The 19181-nt window shown below is 40.0% G+C and overlaps 1 protein-coding gene across 20 annotated transcripts in view; it reads right to left on the bottom strand.

The window, feature by feature from the left end:
* Ccdc170 (coiled-coil domain containing 170) overlaps positions 1-19181 on the bottom strand; it is a 149955-nt gene that overhangs the window by 86531 nt on the left and 44243 nt on the right.

The raw sequence follows: 19181 nt of genomic DNA, 5'->3' as shown, positions 1-19181 counted from the left end.
GTATTCAACTGAAAACCCAACACTCAGGAAGTGAGTGCAGGAAATTGGAAGTTCAAAGCCATCTTCTGCTACACAGCAAGTGTGAGGCTAGCCTGGATTACATTGGACAGTGTCTCAGAAAAAGTTATTTGAAAAGTTGCTGCTTTGATCCCATGTTTAAAAACTAGACTGGCGCACACACACACACACACACACACACACACACACACACACACACACACACACACACAGCCATGATGGTTCAAGCCTTCAATCCCAGCACCCAGGAGACAGAATCAGGTGGATCTCTGAGTTCACACAGCCTGGGCTACAGAGTGAGTTCCAGGACAGCCAGAGCTACACAGAGAAAGTGTTTCAGGGAGAGAGAGAGAGAGAGAGAGAGAGAGAGAGAGAGAGAGAGAGAGAGAGAGAGAGAGAGAGAGAGAGAAACTAGACTATGTCTAGTGTCACTACACAGAGAAGAGCAGCACCAGTTGCTGACTAACCTTAACTGTTCTGTGAGTTAGACACAATGAAACCTAAAGAAGAGAGGCTGAGTGATAGCTCTATGGTGGGGAAGTCTGTGGAAAGGGGTAGACAAGGACATACTCAGTCAAGTGCCAAAACACACGAAATCCAGAAATCCAGAAAATAAGATCAAACAACTGTTTAATCTGCCTCACAGTCTTGCTGCTTACTTAACTAAAGGATTTGGGGCTTGCTTTTTTATTTAAAATAGAATGTTAGGGGCAATGGGCACTAAAAAGAGACAATATCCTTGAGCAGAGACTCACCCAAGGGAGACCAGTAATATTTCTGGCTGTTAGTTAAAACACTGTTTTTTACATTAGAAATGGTCTTTAAAGGGATTTATCTCCACCAACAGAGAGAAGACAGGAAAAAAGGTGAGCTGAAACACTATATTCTACCTCATAAATACATCTTCTCTTTTTATGTTGGTTATAAAACAAATAAATAAATGAAAATAAAGAAAGAAGCAAGAAAGTCTCAGTTGGAAAGAAAAGCCACCCAAAAGCAAGTAGGCCGGAAAGGTAACAGTTCATCATAGAGATGGTTTTGTAAAATGCTTCTCTTTTTAGGGCTTTGGTTTTCTCTTTTTCAAGAGAACTCACCGATGCTGCTAATTAAATCACAGGCCTAAAAGTAGAGCCAAGAGTCCTTTTTCAGAGACACCATATCTTTAGCATTTACAAATTTTTCTTCAGATGGGAGTGTGGTATCAGTTCACTCGCTCAGTTTTAGTAACCAGGATCAGTGTTGGTGATGATCAGCTGGACTCACGTTTTGACTTAGAAAATCAACATCCTAAATTTAGTGACACAGGATAAATGTTAACCCTAATGAGTTCAGAGTTCCAAAGCCATATAGAGTATTACATATTAGCTTATATATGGAAAGAAGCCCCTCGTGCAAAAGCAAGAGTGTTTTATTGTCAGTGATATTTGAAAGCATCTTTTCACAAAAACCTTTATGATATATTTTAAAAAAATCTATCAGAGCCAAATGGCTCAATGGTTAAAGGTGATTGTCCCCAAGCCCAAAGACCTGGGTTCAATCCCCAAGACCCACTAGGAGAAAACCAACTCCCCCATAAGTTGCCCTTCAATCTCCATACATATAACATGCTAGCAACACATAAAAAAATAAATAATAAACAAAGAAAGAAAGAAATCAAATTTATCAGATACTACAGTATGGCAGACATACTCACAATTTTAAGTAGACTAGCCAAATGTCCCCTAACACCAAAAGAACAGCAAACAGCTTTGAAGGTTTCTACTATCAGACTACTCCCCTAGACCAGTGGTTCACAGTCTGTGAGTTGTGTGACCTCCTTGGGGGTTGAATGATCCTTTCGTAGGGGCCACATCTCAGATATTTCCACTATGATCCATAACAGTAACAAGATTACAGTTATGAAGTAGTAATGAAAGTAACGTTATGGTTGGAGGTCCTCACAGTATAAGTATTGAAGGGTGGAAGCATTAGGAAGGTTGACAACCATGGGTCTACAACAAAGCACTTCATCCTTTTAAATATAAGCACCCACAATCGTGTCTAATTACATAGTTCAGTTTGATTTTTTTTTCCTGAAAATGTCCAGCCTGGTGAATTTCCGAGTTGTCTCTCTATGAGGCATAGGATCCGGAACCAGCAGCAGACCTTGGGCACAGCCGCTCCCCAGCATCCTGGTTAGTCATTCTGAGGCTCTGTTGTGCTGGAAATAGATGTCCTCTGGATTGCACATGCAATTACCCATCCAGTCCCCAGGAGCAAGCCACCGGAATGGCGTCTCATTGCATGGCTACCTCAAGGGTACACTGGAGCATGAAACATACAGTAGCAGGAGCATGGAGAGCCAGGACCGGGTGACTGCTGTCAGACCACACTGACACAGAAGGAGAAACAAACAGCTTCTTTTCCAGGAAACTCAGAGGTGACCTCCACTGAGGACACATCTGCAAATAAGGAGAGGCCCTATGCAGATAGTAATGCTTAAAATATTTTGTAATAACCAGCAGATCTTGCTGGGTGTGACACTAGATGCCTTTAATTCCAGCATTTGAGAGGTAGAGGCAAGTGGATCTCTGTGAGTTCAAGGCCAGCCTGGCCTACCATAGTAAGTTCTAGGACATACAGAGACCCTGTCTCAAAATTTCAAAATAATAGTAATAGTAATTAATAATAATAATAATAATAATAATAATAATAATAATAATAATAAACGATAAACAGATCTTTAGGTTCAGCCCTACTAAATCAGAAATACTAAAATGCTAAATAGCAATGACTTCACTATTACATTTAACAAAGGTGCTCTAAATAATATAAGGTGGCCAAAATCAATGAAAATAAATAAATAATTAAATAATTAAGTAATTAAATAATTAAACAAATACCCTCAATTGTTTGTGTGATGTTGGCTCAATGCATAAAGTACCTGTTTCAAATGCGTAAGAACCTAAGTTCAAATCCCAGGCCCCAGATTTAAAAAGTCAAGAGATCTGCTGGTTGGTGAGGGCAGGAGAGACAGGCAGATCCCTAGTGCTGGTGGGGCAGACAGTCTGGCCTAATGAGTGAACTGCAGGTTCAGTGACAGATCCTGTCTCAAAAAAAAAAATTAAAATAATGAGCTGTAGAGGAAAAGATTCTTCATCAACCACACACACCCATAACACATACACATTCACACACATACACACACACATATACACACACAAACACATACATACACACAACATTCACACACACACCCACATAGACACACACAAACACACACACAACACATACACATTTACACAAGACAGGCACAAACAGTTGATTCCTATCATGAATTTGCTAACTACAATATGGATTTATATACGCCAGAGATCAAATTATCTCTTAAAAATACAACAATTAGCTCCTATCAAGGTGGGAACTTCTGGCTGAAGCTTATTCCCCCAATTCTAAACTTTATAAAATTAAAACATCAGCTGTTTAACTCTACCCACTGCAGTTAAAACTAATAAACCCTGCAACTCCCCACCAGGCAGAATAGGATTAATTTGAGTATACATTTTTGATATAATACCTTAAAAATATGTAATATGCAAATGTCTTTAAAAACTATAATTCTAGTCCCCCAAAAAGAAAATCACAAAGGAAAAATATAACTACAAGCAAAATTATAAAGTAGAGATGCTCTCAAGACCTGGTTGTCCCAGAGATGAGAGGGTTCACATGTACACTGTGGCCCCAAGTTATTTCTGATTGATAAATAAAGATACCAGCAGCCATTGGCTAAGAAGAAACGACATAGGTGGGGTTTGGGTTTTGTGGGACCACAATGAAGAAAAAGGCAGGAGAAGGAGAAGCTGCCATGGGTTAGGTGAGTCATAAAAATGACAAATATTCAATTTTACAGTTAGAATACAGTTATGTCACTGAGAAACACTACACCTTATGGGATAATGAGTGAAAGTGTGTGTCAACACTGGACCCGTGATGGATTTTGAAATCAGTGACTTGTTTTATTTTAGATACAAATTACAAATACATATTTTTGAACTTGAAAAGAAATCACCTTAAAATCTCTGGGAAGCCAGGTGTGAGGGTGTACACCTGTGATCCTGAGTTCAGCAAACCTCTGTAAGGAGGAGGGTTTACTCCTGCAATGGTCTCCATTTCTCTTGTTCTGTTTTGAGACAGAATCTGTCTGTGTAGCTCTGGCTGGCCTGGAATTTGTGAAGTAAATCAGGCTGGCCTTTAACTTAACTGTCTCTGCCTCTGGAGAGCCACCACATGCAGCTTCTGCAAATGTCTTAAAATATGATCGCACTTCTGTCAGCATCATCAGTACAACCAAAGCAGCCTCATTTAGCAAACAAATGCAAAGCTAGTGTGTGATCACAATCTTCAGGGCAGACACACGCACTGCCCCTTGTCACGTGCTTGTAGCTAGTTTGGGGTTGTTTTTTTTTTTTAACACCAAGATGTATAATTTTAACTTTTGTTCCAATATTATTGTGAAACCAGCCTGTGACTATATCCAAGATCTTTTCTATGAATTTCCTAGCACAAACTTTTAAAGTAGGATGGATGTGGCTTGGGGGATTCTCTTTCCTATACTTACTCTTTTTACAGTAAGTTTTCATTTTATGGCTGTGGTTTCTAACACTTGAAATTTGGATTTGTGCTTTTTGCACTGCTAGCTAATTTTTCTACTAATTAATTTTTTATTTTTAGAGGAATTATTCAGAACTTAATTCAAAATGAATAAAAGTTATGACCCTACACGCACATCCTGGTAGACATCATCCTAGAGTGTGTGCATAGAAAGAAGGGTAGAAGTTTTGAAGTTGTGTTTTAGGCGGAGATTTTCTTTAACTGGAGCCTTCACCCTGCCGAGGGCTGTGAGGAGGATTTGCTTTGTTCTACTTTAGCAGATGCTCAATGATGGGGAAGCCACAGGGCGACATTTTGCTTCAAATGAGCTGACCTTTCCCCCATCAAAGCTGTCCCAATGCCATTGTGTATGTTGAAAAGGACAAATGTAGCTGAAGTTTGAAAGAGTCTCATTATTAGCAAACTCAGTGCTGGATGACCGCAGCTTCCTCTGCCCCAGAAGCCACTGTGTTCCTGGCCTATGCTATAAACACTGCCCTGAGCTGGTTGTTCTGTGCCCAAGGACCACGGACAGTTCCCACTGAACCTTTACAGCGGAATCTGATGAGTTCTATCACGGCTAAGATTAGACTCATAATAATGGAAAAAACTGCATCATGTAGTCTTTAAGTGCTGTTCTGATTGTAAATTTTTAGAATTACCCTAAAGATAAACCATCTAATAAAATTTAATTTAACAAAAGCAGAATGTAAACCTTGACAATGTCAATATCGTAGTATAAGTAATATAAAATGCTAAGAAGTAAAAGGAGGGGAATCAAAAGCACAGGCCTGAAATACTAGCTACTTAGGGAGCTAAGAAGGGTCAAGGTTTGCCTGGACTACTGAATGCTTTCATGTCTAGCCTAGGCAATTTAGCAAGACCAATTCCTGGTCTCTGAGAATTTTTTTCTAAGTAAATATATCTGAGGGTCATGTGCCTTGCATAAATAAGGCCTTGGGTTAAATTCACAGAAATCTGAAGAAATGAGAAAAAGAGGAAGGATAGGGGAAGGGATTGGAGGGGAGAGAAGAGAAGTAGAGGGGAGGAGAGGAGAGAGGGGGGAAGAGAGGAGAGAGGAGGAGAAGAGAGGAGAGAGGAGGGGAAGAGAGGAGAGGAGAAAGCAAAAGAGAAGAGGGGAGGGGAGGCGAGGGAAGGAGAGGAGAGGGAAAGGAAGAGGAGGGGAGAGGAGAAAGCAGAGGAGGGGAGAGAAGCAGAGAGGAGAGAAGGGGAGGGAAGGAGAGGGGAGGAGAAGAGGAATAAAGGGGATTTTAGTTTATTCTGTGAAGTAAGACACTACCAGGGTGAGGGCATAAACTGTAGAAATTCTAGTCTCTTTTTCCTTTGGTGGGGAATTGCTCCAGCTAGAACTGCAAGAACAGTCAAGAAAGGGCTAGACACCAGGTAGAAGGGAAATTTTTAAAGGTAAGTCTTTAAAGCACTTGCCTAATGTACACAGCCCCTGAGGTCGATATCCAGCACTGCCAAAAATGATTAGTAAATTGAAATAATAAAATATGCCAGGTATGGTACACGCCTTTAATCTCGGTGTTTGAGAAGCAGAGTCAGGTTGATCTGTGTAGTTTGAACCTAGCTTCATACTACATAGTTCCAGGCTAGCCAGGACTACATAGAGAGACCTTGTCTCAAAATAGGTAGAATAATTAAAGATAATTCATATTTCCCATGAGAACCGGGAACTAAATAGAAAATTACCTAACTTAACATTTCTTCCAACATGCTGCGTGATTTTTAGCCTGCTTTAATTTCTTCAATAATCTATGTGTACTCATTTTTTTTACTTCCACGTTTATTCCACAGGCCTCCTCTTCAAATCATCTCATATTTATTTTAACCTCTAGATAACCTCTAGGGAAGTAAAAATAAATGGTGCATCAGAGGCACAACGAGTAGTCCACAGATGTCACAGTCACCTCTCTGTTGCTCTGGCTTCCACATACATAGATCCATCCAAACACAGGTCAAAAGTACACAGGGAATACTGTCCAAACTATTCCACAAAGTAGAAACAGACGGAGCACTACCAAACTCCTTCTATGAAGCCACAATTACTCTTATACTGAAACCACACAAAGACCCACCAAAGAAAGAGAACTTCAGACTAATTTGCCTTATGAATATTGACGCAAAAATACTCAATAAAATTCTTGCAAACCGAATCCAAGAACACATCAAAATGATCATTCATCATGATCAAGTAGGCTTCATCCCAGGGATGCAGAGATGGTTTAATATTACGAAAATCCATCAATGTAATCCACTATATAAACAAACTCAAAGATAATACCCACATGATCATTTCATTAGATGCTGAGAAAGCATTTGACAAAATTCAACACCCCTTCATGATAAAGGCCCTAGAAAGATCAGGAATTCAAGTCCCATATCTAAACATGGCAAAAGTAATATACAACAAACCAGTAGCTAATATCAAACTAAATGGAGAGAAACTTGAAGCAATCCCACTAAAATCAGGAACTAGACAAGGCTGCCCACTCTCTCCCTACTTATTCAATATAGTTCTCAAAATCCTAGCCAGAGCAATCAGATAGCGAAAGGAGGTCAAAAGGATACAAATTGTAAGGGAAGAAGTCAAAATATTACTATTTGCAGATGACATGATAGTGTACTTAAGTGACCCCAAAAGTTCCACCAGAGAAATACTTAACCTGATGAACAACTTCAGCAAAGTGGCTGTGTATAAAATTAACTCAAACAAATCAGTAGCCTTCCTCTACTCGAAGGATAGACAGACTGAGAAAGAAATTAAAGAAATGACACCCTTCACAATAGTCCCAAATAATATAAAATATCTTGGTGTGACTTTAACCAATCAAGTGAAAGATGTGAATGACAAGAACTTCAAGTCTCTGAAGAAGGAAATTGAGGAAGATCTCAGAAGATGGAAAGATCTCTATGCTCATGGATTGGCAGGATTAATATAGTAAAGATGGCCATTTTGCCAAAAACAATCTACAAATTCAATGCAATCCCCATCAAAACTCCTACTCAATTCTTTATAGAGATAGAAAAAGCAATTTTCAAATTCATTTGGGATAACAAAAAACCCAGGAAAGCAAAAACTATCCTCAACAATAAAAGGACTTCCAGGGGAATCACCATTCCTGACTTCAAGCAGTATTACACAGCAATAGTCATAAAAAACTGTACGGTATTGGTACAGAGACAGGCAGATAGATCGGAATTGGAGACCCAGAAATGAACCCACACACCTATGGTCATAGCAGCATTATTTATAATAGCCAGAAGCTGGAAAGAACACAGATGCCCTTCAATAGAGGAATGGTTCAAAAAAAATGCGGTATATCTACACAATGGAGTGCTACTCAGCTATCAAAAACAATGACTTCATGAAATTCATAGGCAAATGGATGGAACTAGAAAATATCAGCCTGAGTGAGGTAACTCAATCACAGAAAAAAATACACTTGGTATGCACTCATTGATAAGAGGATATTAGCCAAAAAGCTCGAATTACCCAAGATGTAATCCACAGACCACAGGAAGTTCAAGGAGAAGGATGACCAAAATGCAGATGCTCCCACTCCTTCTTAAAAGGGGAAAAAAATATCCATAGGAGGGGATATAGAAGCAATGTTTAGAGCAGCGACTGAAGGAACGGACATTCAGAGCCTGGCCCACATGTGGCATATATATACAGCCACCAAAACTAGATAAGATTGATGAAGCTAAAAAATGCATGCTGAAAGGGACCGGATATAGATCTCTCCCGAGAGACACATCCAGAGCATGTCCAATACAAAGGTCAATGCTAGCACCAAACCACTGAACTGAGAATAGAACCCCCGGGGGGAATTAGTGGAAGTATTTAAAGAGTTGAAGGAGCTTGCAACCCCATAAAAACAACAATGCCAACCAACCAGAGCTTCCAGGGACTAAACCAGTACAGAAAGACTATATATGGACTGACCCAGGGCTCCAACTGCATATGTAGCAGAGAATAGCCTTGTTGGGGCACCAGTGGAAGGGGAAGCCCTTGGTCCTTACAAGGTTGGACCCCCTGTGCAGGGGAATATGGGGGTGGGCAGTAAGGGGGATGTATAGGGAGAATACCTGTATGAGGGGGCGGGAGGAGAGAGGATGGGGACTTATGGACAGGAAACCAGGAAGGGGAATAACATTTAAAATGTAAGTAAAAAAATATATCTAATAAAATTTTTTTTAAAATACGCAGAAATTAGATGCAGAGTCTCTCCTTGTAAATTCTTGTAAATAATTGTGCGCCATTTTGATTGTATTAAGTATTGGAAGTAATTTAGAGATAACCTAAAGTCTATGAGAAGATGTGTATACTCAACTGTAGTATTTTACATAATGACTTGAACATCCACAGATGTTAAGTATGGGGCTTCTGAATTGGATCCCCCATAGATATCAAGAGATTATTAACTATAACTCAATAATAGAAATATTTAAAAGATATATCCTTAAATCCTAGGGTTAGGAATTTAGCTCAGTGGTAGAGCGCTTGCCTAGCAAGCGCAAGACCCTGGGTTTGGTCCTCAGCTCCGAAAAACAAAAAAATTGTTTTCCTATTTCACAAATAATTTTAAAAGAAACCAGAGAGTCAAAAGATAGAGTTGCATGCCTGGGACTGCATATTCAATTGCTTCTGAAGCCAGGATCTTAGACATCTAAACCGAGCCTGAGTCTTCCTTCTACTGTTTTGTGATTTTAAAAAAAATCTGAAGAAAAGCAACTCAAGTGAGGAAGAGTTTAGTTTTTCCGCTGGTAGTTTAAGGGTGTTGTCTTCATTTTGGGTACTATTGCTGTGAGGAGACACCATGACCAAGACAACTCCTAAAAAAGACAACATTTAATTCAGGCTGGCTTACAATTTCAGGGGTTTAGTCCACAATCATCATGGTGGGAAGCATGGTGGCATAGCCATAGTGCTAGAGAAGGAGCTGAGAATTCCACACCTTGATCTGAAGGCAGCAGAAAGAGACCGTGTGCCACACTGGGCATAGCTTGAATGTAGGAGACCTCAGAGCCTGCCCCTGAATATACACTTCCTCTAGCAAGGCCACACCTACTCCAACAAGGTCATACCTCTTAATAGAACCACTCGCTATAGGCCTATGGGGGCCATTTTCTTTCAAACCACCACAGTCCCTAGCTTTCATTCTAATCAAGAAAAATCTCAACAGTGTTAAAGAAAAGAGACTATTGAAAATCCAATGTGTATATTTAACTTCTGACGTTAACTTCTGGATGCTAGGAAAGATGTGTGTGGCTTGTGTGGGCTAAGCGATGACTTTTAATACAGCTGGATTTTTTAAACACACTGTAATATTTGTGCTGTAGCTGTACATGTGCTTAACAGGCAGTAATCCTTCATTTCACCCTGCCCAGTGCCACCAGGGCTGAGTAGGCAGACCATGCCCAGAGGACCCCTGAGAAGACCTTCACTTCAGTTCCCATCCCAGTACCCAAACAAAATGACTGCTAAAGATTTCCAAACAATATATTTACTACATGTGATAAAACACATGGGTTTTTTTTTAGAGGAGGGGTCTTACAGTGTAGCCTGGCTGGCCTGGATTTTACTATGTAAACCAGGCTGAACTCTAAGTCAGAGATCCTCCTGACTCTGCCTCTTGAATTCTGAGATTAAAGGGGGACCTTAAATTTAAGCAAAACAGTAGCTAGAGTTTGTAGACACAGGCACCCGGCTGTGTGACTACTTCCGCCTCTTACATACATCTGGACTTTAGTAAAAATAAAATTTCCTACCTCAAAAGTAGAGCTTTGGAAAGCAGTCTGGAGGTTCTTTCTGGGGCCATCAACATGTCGGGAAAAGCACTTGACAGTATTTTTTGATAGTAAATCATCAGAGTAATAAATAGTTCTATGAATGAGCACTTTATTAAAGAACTCGGGTTTTTATTGCCCAAATTTTTATTTTACAGTTTTTATGATGCTGGTAGGAACCTGGAGCCAAAGTGGATGAGTTTCCAGAGTCACTCCCAAGCAAAGACACTTATATAAGAAAAGAAATTGCTTTTTTTTTTCATGTTTCATGCAATATTACGGCATGCTTTCTCACTAATCTCCTACTAATGTCCAGAGACGCTTTTTGAAAGTTAATGCTCACTAAGGAAGTTGTGTGGCTGTTTATTATTGTTCTTCCACTAATAATCCCTGCCAACACCCTCCTGTGATGCCGCGACCGTCATGCAAAGGGGATGATGGATAAGAAGTAGAGCATGTGGTGATGTGGGTTCGGGTCCCAGCCTTGCAACTGATAACTGGATGAACCTGAATAAACCTCACAACCTCACCGAGCAGCTAGCGCCATTACTGTGGTAATAGTACAGCAAGGTAAAAGGTACAGGAAGTGGACACACCTCCAGGAAGTGAGCACACCTCTTGGAGAACGTGTGGTCCCTAAGCACTGCCCCTTGACAAGTAGAACCTAAACTCCCTAGGGAAGCGAGTGGTTTGGACTGGCAACCTGAAAACTACAAGTGAGCCTGGGATAGCCTCTATCCTGAAAGCAAGGAAGCATGAAAGTGTTGCCATGCAGGGTCACAGGGCCATCTCAAAGGAACTTCATATGCAAAAAGCTCAAAGAATTTAAATTGACAGCAAAACAATGAAAATAGTTGTGTGAGAATGAAAAAGAAACTGTTTTTAATAGAGTTATAGCAGCTGAGCAGTCATGTATCCATATTCTGGGTTGTGGATCCTTTAAGAAAACCAAGGTAGCAAGCAAGAGAGGCCTGGAGGGAAGGGGAAAAAGAGAAGGAGAGAGAGAGGGAGAAGGAGAGAGGCGGGTAGCTGATATAGGTGGGATTCTAAACATATAAATAGTCTAGCATATAAATATAAATTTGCCACTGCTGAGGGGGTAGTTAATCCAGGAAAGAGTTGATGAATGCAAATGTTCCAAGGAGCGAAGATAAAGAGTATAGCTTCATGGTAGACCTCTTGACTAATATGCAGGAGGCCCCAGGTTCAATTCCCAACACCACAGGCAAAAAGAGAAAGTTATGACCTCATAATTGTTACCTGACAGATATCTCAGGTAACTACAGAAAGAAAAAATACACACACACATATACATATATGTAATATATATACACACATACACACACACATATATATACATACACATATATATACACATATATACACATATATACACACATATATTATATATACACACACATATATATACACACACATATACACACACATACATATACACACACATATATAATATATACATACATATATATTATATACACACACATTTATATATATACATATATATTATATATACACACACATATATATACACATACATATACACATATATACACACACATTTATATACACACACAGTTACACTAAAGAGACCAAGCTAGTATAGAGCATGCACCTATCATCCCAGCCTTTGGAAAGCTAGGGCAGGAGGAATGCTGCACATTGGAGGCCAACCTGGAGCCACATAGCAAATGCTTTCAAGCAACCTATCTGCCTATCTACCATCTGTCCATCCACCTATCCACCTATCCCTCTCCCTCCTTCCCACTGATCTCTCTCTCCTTCTCTCCTTCCTTCCACCCTATCCTATCCCCCTCCCTCTGCTCTTTACTCTCCTTCTGCCATGTGAGGCACATCAAAAAGGTGACATTTACGAGCCAGGAAAAAGACCTCAGTCATGCCAGCACCTGACTTCACACTTCTGGTTTACTATAGTTTAAGCCATCCACTCTGGATGTTTTTGAATTTTTATTCTCTTATATTTTGGTACTACTGAGAATTAAACCCAAGGCCTTGCTAGACTCACAGGTTCTCACTCTGCTGGATCTCTAGCCAAACCTGTGGCACTAGGTTGTAGCAGCAGAAGCTATCTACAAGATGCTAATGATAGTGACAGTCTTTGCTTTTGTGGGGGCGTAGGAGGGCAGGGGGAGGGGATGTGGGGAGGTAATAAATCACTATGAATCACTGTCAAACCCAGGGATGTCACTGTAGATAAGGAAGGTATGAGGAAGAAGACCATTGGACCTTCTTCTGTCATGGAGCCTCTCTGGAACACATAGTCACTGCCTAACCAAAAGGTCTCCATCTATGACTAGAGCCACAGCACATACCCTAACTGGCTGCATCAACTTTCTTTAGCTGTTAGAAGGTAGTGGGTATTATTAACCCAATAATAGACTTCTTGATCACATAATTTAAAACACATTAAAAGTTTATACAATGTTAAATATATGGAGTTTAGTCTCACATTCAAACAACCACTAGCTAGTTGGAAAAGATTAAGTTATTCATTCTATAAATAAAAGTTCATAATTAAGAGTCATGTCCTTACATTGACACCTCTCAGAATTACTGTGTCTACACACTTGGATCCATCCGGATCTAGTGTTTTCTAGGATTTTGCTTTATATGACAGGTGACATATGAAAAGTTATATAGGATTGTTGCAGTTTACATGAGAAATGGACCTCTTAGGTTCATCTATTTCTATACTTGGTCCCAGTTGAAGATACTGTTTGGGGAAGTTATGAAGCCCTCCTGGAGGAAATATGTCACTGGGGATTTGAGGTTTTATAGCTGGCCCAACTTTCGGTTTCCTCTCTTTCTGCTTCCTGTGTGTGGATGAAATATGATCGGCCTTCCTCCTGACCATCAGGTGGGGTCATACTCCTGCTGCCATGCTCTCTCTGCCATCATGGACTGGATCCCATCTGGAATGGTAAGCCAAAATAAATGCTTTCTCCCCAAAACTACTTTTTTGTGAGGGTATTCTATCACAGCCAAAGAAAAGCGACTGAAAAATTCTTTATAATGGCCTTAATTATTACAGTATTTAGTATATTGTCATTTTATTAAAAGTAAACCTATAGGGCACTCAAACTTCAGGAACGCTGTGATCCAGACTGTGCCCGGATCTAAAGGGACCCAGTCAAACAGTTCCCTGCACCCAAAACCCATGGGCGGGAGAGCTACACTTTCAGAGGGGCAGACACGCCTGGGAAGCCAGAGGAGACTACTCTTTGCCCACATTTCTGACTCTAGAGGAAAACACCTAGCACCATCTGGGCCCCCTGTGCACAGGGTCCCGAGAGAAGGCAGGGCAGGCCCTTCTGGTTGCTGCCCTCACGGAGAGCTGAAACCCAGCTGCAATGAACGACTTCAGACCCGAGACCAGAGGTAAGACCAACTTTTCTACTCCAAGTGAACTGCCTGGTAGACTCAAGACACACAAAGGCAAAATTCCTCTGGGACCAGACACTTCCGGTTTCTACCTATGGCCCGAACCTCGCTGATCCCGGCCCACAGCTCCCTGCTCCCAAACCCCGTGGGAGAGAGAGCTCACCACCCGGACACGTGGGCACTCCTGAGACTGCAGGGCAGGAGAGACCTCCAGTACTGCCCACCCTTAACCACATCCATGGTCCAAGAGGAAACTGTATAGGACCTCTGGGAGGAGGAAGATAAGGGCACTCAAGCTGCAGGAATGCTGCGGTCAAGACTGCGCCCAGATCTGAAGGGACCCAGTCAAACAGTTCCCTGCACTCAAATCCCGTGAGAGGGAGAGTTAGACCTTCAGAGGGGCAGACACATCTGGGAAGCCAGAGGAGAATACTCTCTGCCCACATTTCTGACTCTAGAGGAAAACGCCAGGCGCCATCTGGGCCCCCTGTGCACAGGGACACGAGAGAAGGCAGGGCATACCTTCCGGTGGCTACCCTCATGGTGAGCTGAAACCCAGCTCCGAGGAGCAACTTCAGAACAGGGACTGGAGGGAAGACCAACTTTTCTGCTCCAAGTGACCTTCCTGGTGGACTCAGTACATACGCCCACAGGAACAGCTGAAGACCAGTAGACAGGAACGACTACATGCCTGAAAGCAAAACACTCTGTTCCAATAACTGACTGAAAGAAAACAGGAAAACAGGTTTACAGCATTCCTGACACACAGGACTATAGGATGGTCCAACCTATTCTGCTATTCAGAAATAGCAGAACAAGTTAACACCAGAGTCAACATGATGGCAAGAGGCAAGCACAGGAACTAAAGCAACAGAAACTAAGACTACATGGCATCATCGGAGCCGAACTCTCACACCAAAGCTAACACCAAATATCCAAACACACCAGAAAAGCAAGATCTAGATTTAAAATCACATATGATCATGATGAAGGAGGACTTCAAGAAAGACATAAAGAACTCCTTTAGAGAAATGCAGGAAAACATAAATAAACAAGTAGAAGCCTATAGGGAGGAAACACAAAAAAAAAAAAAAAATCCCTGAAAGAATTCCAGGAAAACACAATCAAACAGGTGAAGGAATTGAAAATGGAAATAGAAACAATAAAGAAAGCATAAAGGGAGACAACCCTGGATATAGAAAACCAAAGGAAGAGACAAGGAGCCGTAGATACAAGCATCACCAACAGAATGCAAGAGATAGAAGAGAGAATCTCAGGAGCAGAAGATTCCATAGAAATCATCAACACAACTGTCAAAGATAATGTAAAATGAAGAAAGCTACTGGCCCAAAACATACAGGAAGCCCAGGACAAAATGAGATGATCAAACTTAAGGATAATAGGTATAGAAGAGAGTGAAGACTCCCAACTCAAAGGACAATTAAATATCTTCAACAAACTCATAGAAGAAAACTTTCCTAACCTAAAAAAGGAGATGCCCATAAACATACAAGAAGCCTACAGAACTCCAAATAGATAGGACCAGAAAAGACACTCCTTCTGTCACATAATAGCCAAAACACCAAATATACAAAACAAATAAAAAAATTTTAAAAGCGGTAAGGAAAAAAGGTCAAGTAACATATAAAGCAGACCTATACCAATTACACCAGACTTCTCACCGGAGACTATGAAAGCCAGACGATCCTGGACAGATGTCATAAGATGTTCCTAAGAGAACACAAATGCCAGCTCAGGTTATGTATCCAGCAAAATTCTCAATTAATATAGATGGAGAAACCAAGATATTCCATGACAAAACCAAATTTACACAATATCTTCCTACAAATCCAGCACTACAAAGGATAATAAATGGAAAAGCCCAACATAAAGAGGCAAGCTACACCCTAGAAGAGGCAAGAAACTAATCGTCTTGGCAACAAAACAAAGAGAAGAAAAGCACACAAACATAATCTCACTTCCAAAGATGAATATAACAGGAAGCAATAATCACTATTCCTTAATATCTCTCAACATCAATGGACTCAACTTCCCAATAAAAAGACATAGATTAACAAACTGGATATGCAATGAGGACCCTGCATTCTGCTGCCTACAGGAGACACACCTCAGAGACAAAGACAGACACTACCTCAGAGTGAAAGGCTGGAAAACAACTTTCCAAGCAAATGGTCTGAAGAAGCAAGCTGGAGTAGCCATTCTAATATCGAATAACATTGATTTTAAACTAAAAGTCATCAAAAAAGATAAGGAAGGACACTTCATATTCATCAAAGGAAAAATCCACCAAGATGAACGCTCAATCCTAAATATCTATGCTCCAAATACAAAAGCACCTACATACATAAAAGAAATCTTACTGAAGCTCAAAGCACACATTGCACCTCACACAATAATAGTAGGAGATTTCAACACCCCACTCTCATCAATGGTCAGATCCTGGAAACAGAAATTAAACACAGACATAGACAGATTATCAGAAGTCATGAACCAAATGGACTTAACAGATATTTATAGAACATTCTATCCTTAAAAAAAGGATATACCTTCTTCTCACCACCTCGTGGTACTTTCTCCAAAATTGATAATATAATAGGTCATAAAACAGGCCTCAACAGATACAGACAGATGGAAATAATCCCATGCGTCCTATCAGACCACCACGGGCTAAACATCGTCTTCAATAACAAAAAGGAGAGAATGTTCACATATACATGGAAGTTGACCAGTGCTCTCTACTCAATGATAACCTGGTCAAGGAAGAAATAAAGAAAGAAATTAAAGACTTGTTAGAATTTAATGAAAATAAAGGTACAACATACCCAAACTTATGGGACACAATGAAAGCTGTGCTAAGAGAAAAACTCATAGCTCTGAGTGCCTGCAGAAAGAAACAGAAGAGAGCATATATCAGCAGCTTGACAGCACACCTAAAAGCTCTAGAATAAAAAGAAACAAACACACCCAGGAGTAGTAGAAGGCAGGAAATAATCAAACTCAGAACTGAAATCAACCAAATAAAAACAAAAAAGACTATACAAAGAATCAACAGAATCAAAACCGGTTATTTGAGAAAATCAATAAGATAGATAAACCCATAGCCAGACTAACGAGAGGACACAGAGAGTGTGTCCAAATTAACAAAATCAGAAATGAAACGGGAGACATAAAAACAGAATCAGAGGAAATTCAAAAAAATCATCAGATCCTACTACAAAAGCCTATATTTAACAAAACTTGAAAATCTGGAAGAAATGGAAAATTTCCTAGACAGATACCAGGTACCAAAGTTAAATCAGGAACAGATAAACGATTTAAACAACCCCATAACTCCCAAAGAAATAGAAGCCGTCATTAAAAGTCTCCAAACCAAAAAGAGCCCAGGCCCAGATGGGTTCAGTGCAGAATTCTATCAGACCTTCATAGAAGATTTCATATCAATACTATCCAAACTATTCCACAAAATTGAAACAGATGGAGTGCTACAGAATTCTTTCTATGAAGCCACAATTACTCTTATACCTAAACCACACAAAGATCCAATAAAGAAAGAGAACTTCAGACAAATTTCCTTTATGAATATCGAAGCAAAAATACTCAATGAAACACTTGCAAACTGAATCCAAGAAAACATCAAAAGAATCATCCATCATGATCAAGTAGGCTTCATTCCAGGTATGCAGGAATGGTTTAACATGTGGAAAACCATCAATGTAATCCACTATATAAACGAACTGAAAGATAAAAACCACATGATCATTTTATTAGATGCTGAGAAAGCATTTCACAATATTCAACACCCCTTCATAATAAAAGTCCTGGAAACAACAGGAATTCAAGGCCCATACCTAAACATAGAAAAAGCCATATACAGCAAACCAGTAGCTAATATTAAACTAAATGGAGAGAAACTTGAAGCAATCCCACTAAAATCAGGGACTAGACAAGGATGCCCACTCTCCCCTACTTAATCAATATAGTTCTCGAAGTCCTATCCAGAGCAATCAGACAACAAAAGGAGATCAAAGGGATATAGATTGCAAAGGAAGAAGTCAAAATATCACTATTTGCAGACAATATGATAGAATAGTTAAGTGATCCCAAAAGTTGCACTAGAGAACTACTAAACAGGATAAACACCTTCAGCAAAGTGGCTCGATATAAAATTAACTCAAATAAATCAGTAGCCTTCCTCTACACAAAAGAGAAACAAGCCAAGAAAGAAATTAAGGAAATGACACCCTTCATAATAGTCCCAAATAATATAAAATACCTCGGTGTGAATTGAACCAAGCAAGTGAAAGATCTGTATGATAAGAATTTCAAGCCTCTGAAGAAAGAAATTAAAGAAGACCTCAGAAGATGGAAAGATCTCCCATGCTCATGGATTGGCAGGATTAATATAGTAAAAATGGCCATTTTACCAAAAGTGATCTACAGATTCAAGGCAATCCCAATCAAAATGCCAATCCAATTCTTCATAGAGTTAGACAGAACAATTTGCAAATTCATCTGGAATAACAAAAACCCAAGATAGCTAAAACTAGTCTCAACAATAAAAGGACTTCTGGGGGAATCATTATCCCTGAACTGAAGCAGTATTACAGAGCAATAGTGATTAAAAAACTGCATAGTATTGGTACAGAGACAGACAGATAGACCACTGGAACAGAATTGAAGACCCAGAAATGAACCCACACACCTACGGTCACTTGATTTTTGACAAAGGAGCCAAAACCATCCAATGGAAAAAAGATAGCCTTTTCCACAAATGGTGCTGGTTCAACTGGAAGTCAAAATGTAGAAGAATGCAGATCGATCCATGCTTATCACCCTGTACAAAGCTTAAGTCCAAGTGGATCAAGGACCTCCACATCAAACCAGATACACTCAAACTAATAGAAGAAAAAGTGGGGAGGAATCTCTTAACACATGGGCACTGGAGAAAATTTCCTGAAGAAAACACCAATGGCTTATGCTTTAAGATCAAGAATCGACAAATGGGATCTCATAAAACTACAAAGCTTCTGTAAGGCAAAGGACGCTGTTATTAGGACAAAAGGGCAACCAACAGATTGGGAAAAGATCTTTACCAATCCTACAACTGATAGAGGGCTAATATCCAAACTATGCAAAGAACTCATGAAGTTAGACTGCAGGGAGACAAATAACCCTATTTAATAATGGGGTTTGGAACTAAACAAAGAATTCACAGCTGAGGAATTTTGAATGGCTGAGAAGCACCTAAAGAAATGTTCAACATCTTTAGTCATAAG

The sequence above is a fragment of the Rattus norvegicus genome, chromosome 1 (assembly GCF_021556685.1).
Source record: "Rattus norvegicus strain SHRSP/BbbUtx chromosome 1, alternate assembly SHRSP_T2T, whole genome shotgun sequence".
Taxonomy (NCBI): Eukaryota; Metazoa; Chordata; class Mammalia; order Rodentia; family Muridae; genus Rattus; species Rattus norvegicus.
The sequence above is the reverse complement of the archived record's forward strand: the minus strand, read 5'-3'. Positions and strand labels throughout refer to the sequence as shown.